This window comes from Pantherophis guttatus, chromosome 17, assembly GCF_059756535.1.
Source record: "Pantherophis guttatus breed Tessera chromosome 17, ASM5975653v1, whole genome shotgun sequence".
Lineage (NCBI taxonomy): Eukaryota > Metazoa > Chordata > Lepidosauria > Squamata > Colubridae > Pantherophis > Pantherophis guttatus.
The window spans coordinates 5465577-5475036 of NC_142079.1; positions in this window are offsets into that span (position 1 = coordinate 5465577).

Consider the following 9460-nt stretch of genomic DNA (forward strand, 5'->3'; position numbering starts at 1 on the left):
CATGAAAGCCGGCTGGGTGACTCTGGGCCAACCACCAGGAGACTGGGAGTTCTAGTCCCGCCTTAGCCATGGAAGCTGACCAGGTGACTTTGGCTTAGTCCCTCTCTCTCAGCCCAAATCACTTCATAGGGTTGTTGTTATGGAGGAAATAGGAGGAGGAAGGTACATGTTGAACATGTCTGACCCTTTGAGTTATTTGTAAAAATAACAAAGGCAGGATACAATATAAATGATAGATAGTAGATAGATAGATAGATAGATAGATAGATAGATAGATAGATAGATAGTAGATAGTAGATAGTAGATAGATGATAGATAGATGATGATAGATGATAGATAGATAGATAGATAGATAGATGGATAGATAGATAGATAGATAGATAGATAGATAGATAGATAGATAGATGATAGATGATAGATAGATAGATAGATAGATAGATAGATAGATAGATAGATAGTAGATAGTAGATAGATAGATAGATAGATAGGTAGGGAGATAGATAGGAGATGTGTGTGTGTGTGTGTGTGAGAGAGAGAGAGACAGACAGACTGACAGACAGACAGATAGATATAGGTGATAGATGATAGGTAGGTAGGTAGTTGGGAGGTAGATAGATAGATAGATAGATAGATAGATAGATAGATGAGAGAGAGAGAGACTGACTGACTGACAGACAGACAGATAGATATAGGTGATAGATGATAGGTAGGTAGGTAGGTAGGTAGGTAGGTAGGTAGATAGATAGATAGATAGATAGATAGATAGATAGATAGATGAGAGATAGAGAGACTGACAGACTGACAGATAGATAGATAGATAGATAGATAGATAGATAGATAGATGAGAGATAGAGAGACTGACAGACTGACAGATAGATAGATAGATAGATAGATAGATAGATAGATAGATAGATGAGAAATAGAGAGACTGACTGACAGACAGACAGATAGATATAGGTGATAGATGATAGGTAGGTAGGTAGGTAGGTAGATAGATAGATAGATAGATAGATAGATAGATAGATAGATGAGAGATAGAGAGACTGACTGACAGACAGACAGACAGACAGATAGATAGATAGTTAGATAGATAGATAGGAGATGTGAGATGTGTGTGAGAGAGAGAGAGACTGACAGACAGACAGACAGACAGACAGACAGACAGATAGATAGATAGATAGATAGGAGATGTGAGAGAGAGAGAGACTGACAGACAGGCAGACTGACAGACAGATAGATAGATAGATAGACAGCTCCAGCTGTCCCTCTGCCTCGCTGCTGTCTATCTCCCTCTCTGCCTCCGACGCAGAGGCCTCGTCCGAGCTTTCCCCAGCCCCCAGGGCTGGCTGGCCCACGTTCCTCCCCAACCTCCTCACTGTCCGACTCTGCTGGCAGCTCTGCTGGCCGCTGGCGGGCCACAACAGAATCTGACCGACTAACAGTCAAGGGAAATGAGCGGGAGTTAAGAATAGAAAGGAATTTAAGGTGGGCTGGGCTTAGATCTCTTTTGGCAGGCAGCGACTCATGACTGATGGTGCTTTGGACCCCTTACTCAGCCTGGTCTTTTTGCTACAAAAATATGCTTACAAAAATATCTCTTCCTCTATGATTCCAAAAAAAAGAAGAAACTCTCTTTTTATTATCTATTTTTTTTCTTAATCTACAAATCATCAGTTCATTCATTTATTTATTTTGTAGTTTCATGCGAAAAGTCTATGAGAGCTTTCCAGTCAGCAATAAATGTAGATATTTGTCATTTTTTAAAACCGAGGAATTATGTTTGGCCGTCTCTGCAAGTCCCATCATCTTCATCAATCATTCCTCTATTGTGGGAAAAAAAAAATCAAACCTTTCCACTGTGGAACATTATAATAATCTTGCTGTAGTTAACGAAAACATAGTTCTGTGACTTTTTTTTCTTTCCCAGCTGTCTGTCTGTCATTAATCTGCAAAAAAAAAAAAAAGCCTCCGATTTCAGTTGTACTTTAATCTTTAAAATCTTCTGGATAAGTGAATGTATTTGCATCCAAAATGTCTTGGCTTTATTATACGTCCACCGAAGATGATAAACGGTGCCTTCACAGCCTCTTCATTTTCATGTAGAACTGATGGTATTTTTCAAGCCCACTAATCCTTCCTTGTTGAATTCCACTAACAGAAGCTTCAACTACCATCCTAAACTCTGAAAGAGTGTCAAACTGGAAGCTTTAAACATTTTATTTCCATCTGTCTCCTCTCTGGTTCCTGGTTTCATATGAAATTCAGTGTCCGAGCCAAAACTAACACAGGCACAAGAGTTTCTCATTCATTACTCTCATTCCATCATAAAAAAAAAAAATGCACTGGATCTCTTCTGTTTGCATTTCGACTTGATCGATGGCCTTTTCTACAGAAGGAGCATCAGAGGAATAGGGCAACAGGCAGAGGTCAACGCAGAGAAGTCCTAACGTCAGGGAATTCCTGCAGCCGGTGTCCAAATGAAGTCAGAGATGCTGGCACGAACTTGTAGTTTTATATAAATAAATATACTTTACACACACACAAAGTTACCTATATCTACTATATCTGTCTATATCTACATAATCTCTATTTCCATCTATCCATCCATCCATCCATCTATCCATCCATTCTATCTATCTATCTATCTATCTATCTATCTATCTATCTATCTATCTATCTCTGTCTATCTGTCTGTCTGTCTATCTCTATCTCTATCTCTACATTATATCTATCTACCAGTATTTATCTACCAGTATCTATCTATCTATCTACATTATATCTGTCTGTCTGTCTATATCTCTATCTCTACCTCTACATTATATCTATCTACCAGTATTTATCTACATCTATCTATCTATCTATCTATCTATCTATCTATCTATCTATCTATCTATCTACATTATGTCTGTCTGTATGTCTGTCTATCTCTATCTCTACCTCTACATTATATTTATCTACTGGTATCTATCATCTATCTATCTATCTATCTATCTATCTATCTATCTATCTATCTATCTATCTACATTATCTCTGTCTGTCTATATCTATCTCTATCTCTACATTATATCTATATACTGGTATCTATCTATTGATCGATCGATCGATCTCTTTCTCTATCTCTCTATCTCTATCTCTATCTCTATCTCTATCTCTATCTCTATCTCTATCTCTATCTCTATCTCTATCTCTATCTCTGGAGCAGTGGGGTTGTGCAATGAGCCAGAACACACAGTTGTGGATGATTGGTTGGAGAGTGCTGACTCCTGCGTGAGGCAATCTGCACTGTGACTGGTTGCTGTGGGTATGGAGGGGGAGTTTCCCTTTTTCCCCCGCCATGGCTTCGTAGGCATGACTTGGTGGGTGTGGCAGGGGAAAGATACTGTAAAATCTCCATTCCCACCCCAATCCAGGGGAAGGTTACTGCAAAATCCCCATTTCCTCCCGATCAGCTGGGAAGCAGAGAATAGATGGGGGTGGGGGCGGACAGAATTTTTACTACCGGTTTTCCGAACTACTCAAAATTTCCGCTACCAGTTCTCCAGAACTGGTCAGGACCTGCTGAAACCCACCTCTGATACACACATATACATCAAACAAGATAATCAGGCAAACAGGAGAATCCTGAGGTAAATCACAGAGCAGAAGAAAAAAGCGGGAAAAAAGGGGAAACTCCCCCTCCCTACCCCCAGCAACCAATCACAGCGCATATTACCTCACGCAGGAGCCAGCGTATTTCCACTAGGTTGTGAAAGTGAAACTAACAGGCCACAACAGATTTGCATATGGCGCACTTTGGGATGAAACCAAGATTTAAATAGGAAAAAAAAAAGTTGTGTGGTTTCAGGACGGTTCAAAGAAACCGGTGATTCCATTCTGGAATCAAATATTCATTTGCTCTGTTTTTAGGCCCGTCCTAGCATCGTTATTAACTTCGGAGAATATATTTAATTGGAACAACATTAAAAGTGAGAGGAGGGAGGCTTGTTTTCTTTAGTTAGGATAATTAAATTGATTTCCAGAAGCTTCCAAAGTTACACTGGGTGTCACTCCCCGCTTGAAGGCAGCCGGGCAGCAAAAAATAACTATTCTATAAATAAAAGGCAGTGGGGGAAAAAAAAAAAAACTATCATAGCCTCTCTGGGAAACGTTCAGGAAGTGGAGAGCTGAGTCGACGAGAGGATCAGGCAGCAGCAACCTGACAAAAGTGATTTAAAGCCTGACAGAAAGTTAAAAAACCCAAGCAGTTGCCTATTTCTCAAGCATCTCCTGAGCCTTGGTAGGTTGCATTTTCACAAGTAAAGATGGATGATTCCCAAGTGAGTTTTCTGCAGCTTTGAGGTTGATGTTGCAAGAGAGGAAACTCAGTTCCTCTTCCTCCTCTCCTCCTCCTCTCCTCTTCCCTTCTCCTCCTCCTTCACTTCTCCCCCTCCACCTCTTCTTCCTGCTCCTCCTCTTCCCTTCCTCCTCCTGCCCCTCCTCCTCCTCCTCCTCCTGCTTCTCCTCTTCCTCTTCTTGCTCTTCGCCTCCTCCTCCTCCTCCTCCTCCCTCCTCCTCCTTTTCCTGCTCCTCCTCTTCCTCCTTTTCCTGCTCCTCCTTTTCCTGCGCATCCTCTTCCCTTTCTCCTCCTCCTCCTCCCCCTCTCCTCCCGTCCTTCTCCTCCTCCTCCTCCCTTTGTTGGGAAGGTAACCATTCCATGTGCCTTTGGCGTTGAGTCATGCTGGCCATATGATCACGGATCAGGGGCTGCCCCAAAGAAGAGGGAGTCAAGCTATTCTCCAAAGCCCCTGAGGGCAGGACAAGAAGCAACGGGTGGAAACTCGTCAAGGAGAGAAGCAACTTAGAACTAAGGAGAAATTTCCTGACAGTGAGAACAATTAATCCGTGGAACAATTTGCCTCCAGAAGTTGTGGATGCTCCATCACTGGAAGTTTTTAAGAAGGTGTTGGATAAGCATTTGTCTGAAGTGGTGTAGGGTTTCCTGCCTAAGCAGGGGGTTGGACTAGAAGACCTCCAAGGTCCCTTCTAACTCCGTTATTCTATTCTATTCTATTCTATTCTATTCTATTCTATTCTATTCTATTCTATTCTAGTCTAGTCTAGTCTAGTCTAGTCTAGTCTAGTCTAGTCTAGTCTATGAAAGGCCATAAAATGGGACAAAACTCACTGTCTCGCTCAATCGTCGTCACTGAATACCTGTATTTAGGTCATAGTTCTTCTTTAACCAACCATAGCTTATTTCTTAAGATTGATAAGAGTATTGTTCATTGAACTTTATATAAGCCAGCACCCAATCCTTGCAAGCAGTTCACTAACCCATCATTAAATAACTCTCAGCCCCTATAGTATCTTTGTAGAAAAACCAGAGACAGAGGTGACCCCTTTATATGGAGTCATGATAGAAAAATCTAACAGGGAAGATAAAAGGACTGATGAACTCCCAAGACTGATTTTGTAGAGCCTTTGAGCTAATTTTTGATTTTCTCATCATTTATATCAGGAAAGCACAACATTTGGGGGGGCGGGGGGCGAAGACAAAAGCCCCTAGTTGGGTGGCGTCCTATGTGGAGCCAGGGCAAAACAAGGCAGAGGGAAGAACTCTGATTTAATGTGATTTTACATTCCACTGAGTTAATGACATGGAGTTAATACAACGAGCGCTTGTGTGTTCAGAAGTCCTCCCTCCGCGTCTGACATTTCCCAATGGCAATCCGGTGGCCACATTTGAAAGGGTTAAGGTTACTCAGAGTTTAGCAACCACTTGTTGATGTGATCCCCAACTCCCCGTGTTCCCTCTGAAGAGAATTGCCTAAATGAGCCTTGGTGTTCTAAGTTAGGGCAAAAGTTGGGCTTAGCTGGAAAACTCGTTGGTAGCCAGGAGGTGACCTTTAACCTCCCGAGCAACTGAGACGCTTGGAGCAAGACGCACCCAGAGACAAACTCCGGGAAGATCCATTCTTCGCTAATTCCATCTTAAAAAGCTGGAGCCACTGTCATATCTCATTAAGGGAGGCGAACGCCGTCCTCAATTAACATCTTCGCCAACCAGTTAAGCATGTGAAGAGTTTCTGCGCATGCTTGGGCTAGAACCAAGGAGATTCAGCCCTTCACACATTGACAACTTCGCTCTGGGCAACCATTTGCTCCCAAGTCAGCCCTACTAAAGTCAATGGGGCTTACACCTGAGCAGCCAATGCCAGCGGAATAACCGACTAACAGAGTTGGAGGTCTTTTAGTCCTCTAGCCTTTTGACTATCCAGGTGCTGATGATGATGGTGATGGTGGAGAAGAAGAAGAAGAAGAAGAAGAAGAAGAAGAAGAAGAGGAGGAGGAAGAGGAGGAAGAAGAAGAAGAAAGAAGAAGAAGAAGAGGAAGAGGAAGAGGAGGATGAAGAGGAGGAGGAGGAGGAGGAGGAGGAAGAAGAAGAAGAAGAAGAAGAAGAAGAAGAAGAAGAAGAGGAGGAGGAGGAGGAGGAAGAGGAGGAAGAAGAAGAAGAAAGAAGAAGAAGAAAGAGGAGGAGGAGGAGGAGGAGGAGGAGGAGGAGGAGGAGGAGGAAGAGAAGAAGAAGAAGAAGAAGAAGAAGAAGAAGAAGAAGAAGAAGAAGAAGAAGAAGAAGAAGAAGAAGAAGAAGAAATCCATTCAGTCGTATTGGTGATTCTATGGGCCAGGTCTCTCCACATCTTCTGTTTTTCCTTACCTCTTTGTTCTATGCTCTGGGTGGTGTCCAGCCACCTTGTTCTTTGATGACCTGGTTTCCTTTTACCGCTAAGTCAGAACTGAAGAAGCTTCTTGGATGAGAAGCAAAAAATGTTTTCAAGGAAAAACAAAAGCCTCTTGAAAAAGCACCTTTGGAACAACCTAGACCTGGGTGACTGAGAACCTCCTTGGATACCTTGCTTAGGCCATTCACTTTCCTCCTTGCACTATGACCAGAAGACACTAGAGGTCTCCCCCACACACTAAATCGCCACATGTAGCTTAGGTAAGCCAGGTCACCTCCACCTCCGGCATACGGACTCAATACCTTCTGAAACTTAGTAGTGCTGAAGATGCCAAGATGCCCAGGAAGAACCTGAACTGAATTCTATTGCAGCTCCAGCTGTAAAGAAGAAATGAATTTAGTTTAAGCTCAAGTTCTTACCAGCTAAGAGGGTGACTTGCAGAATCATATTTTCAATGGAGAAGGTTAGAGACGATGGAGTTCTTGGTGCTCTCAGAGCTTGGCGGTTTTCTTGCAGACATTTCATTACTCAACTAGCTAGCATTATCAGTGCTAGAAGGGAGTGGGATTTGCAGAGAGGAGGAGGAGGAGGAGGAGGAGGAGGAGAGCTATGGGATCCTTGGTGCTCTCTGAGCTTGGTTGTTTTCCTGCAAGCATTTCATTACCCAACTAGATAACATCATCAGTGCTAGAAGGGAGTGGGGTTTGCAGAGAGGAGGAGGAGGGCTGTGGGGTCCTTGGTGCTCTCTGAGCTTGGTTGTTTTCTTGTAGATCTTTCATTACTCAACTAGCTAGCATCATCAGTGCTAGGAGGGAGTGGAATTTGCAGAGAGGAAGAGGAGGAGGAGGAGGAGGAGGAGGAGGAGGAGGAGGAGGAGGAGGAGAAGAAGAAGAAGAAGAAGAAGAAGAAGAAGAAGAAGAAGAAGAAGAAGAAGAAGAAGAAGAAGAGAGGAGGAGGAGGAGGAGGAGGAGGAGGAGGAGGAGGAGGAGGAGGAGGAGGAGGAGGAGGAGAACTATGGGGTCCCTGGTACTCTCTGAGCTTGGTTGTTTTCTTGCAAACGTTTCATTACCCAACTAGGTAACATTAATTTAATTTATTGTTCATTTAAATTAATTTAATTTGCCGATTAATTTAATTTAATTTAATTTAATTTTTAGTTATCTTAACTTTTATATTGTATGTTATTTTAATTTTCGGCTGTTCACCGCCCTGAGTCCCTTCGGGGAGAAGGGCAGTATATAAATTCAATAAATAAAATAAAATAAACATCATCAGTGCTAGAAGGGAGTGGGGTTTGCAGGGAGGAGGAGGAGGAGGAGGAAGAGGATTGTGCTGTCCTAGATGCTCTCTGACTTTGGTTGTTTTCTTGCTGATGTTTCATTACCCAACTAGGTAACAGGACTGATGATGTTATCTAGTTTGGTAATGAAATGTCAGCAAAAAAACCCACCAACCTAGCACCGAAGACCTCACAGTTCAACTCTGAGCAACAAATATTCTCTCTTTTAGCCCTTTGGCTGTTCCAATGATGCTGTAATTGGGCCCATCCACCTGGCTGCAGGTCAATCCTCTTCCTTCCTTCCATCTTACCCAGTTAAAGCCTTCTCAAGGAAGCCGAGTCTTCTCAACTTGTGGTTCGAACTATGAACATTTGAGCTAGATCATTTGTGCCTCAGGTGAGAATTCTGCATTGATTCGTTGTACGATCTAATAGATTTTTTTTCTTTGCCTCTAGATGGGGGTGGGGGTGGGGGGGTGTCTCCAAACTTGGAAACTTTAAGACTTGTAGACATGGCTGGCTGGGGAATTCTGGGAATTGAAGTCCACAAGTCTTAAAATTGGAGACTCCTGGTCTATATGTAAAATGGAATAACCGTGTGCTTCATCGTAAGTTAAGGAAGGCTCTCAGTGCCAAGTGAAAAAAAAAACACACACATTCTCAGTAGTCCAAGAAGTTTATTTCAACTTCAACGGATAGTTAGAACTGCAGAAAAAATAATGCCTTCCATTGAGGACTTGTATACTGCACAAGTCAAAAAGAGGGGTGTGAAAATATTTACAGACCCTTCGCATCCTGGACATAAACTGTTTCAACTCCTACCCTCAAAACGAGGCTATAGAGCACTACACACCAGAACAACTAGAAGAACAGTTTTTTTCCCGAACGCCATCACAACAAATAATTCCCACAACACTGTCAAATTAACTACTAAGATGTATTACTATTCTTCTTCTCATTCTTACTAGTATCTATCTCTTCCCACTTATTGCTATAACCATGTTACTTGTATCTCTGTGATTTATATTGTCTTGTTTCCTAGTACGATTTGATAGTTTATTAGTAACCTTGATTATCACTAAGTGTTGTATCTTTTTATTCTTGATGAATGTATTTTATTCTCCTTATGTACACTGAGAGCCTATGCACCTAAGACAAATTCCTTATGTGTCCAATCACACTTGGCCAATAAAGAATTCAATTCAATTCAATTCAATTCAATTCAATTCTATTCTATTCTATTCTATTCTATTCTATTCTATTCTATTCCATTCCATTATATTCTATTTTCTGTTCTGTTCTGTTCTGTTCTATTCCTTTTGCTTCTACTCTCATTCTTCTACTACTACCTCTTCTTTCCCTCTTTCTCCTTCTTCTCCTTCTCCTTCTCCTTCTCCTTCTCCTCCTCCTCCTCCTCTACTCTACTCTACTCTACTCTACTCTACTCTACTCTACTCTACTC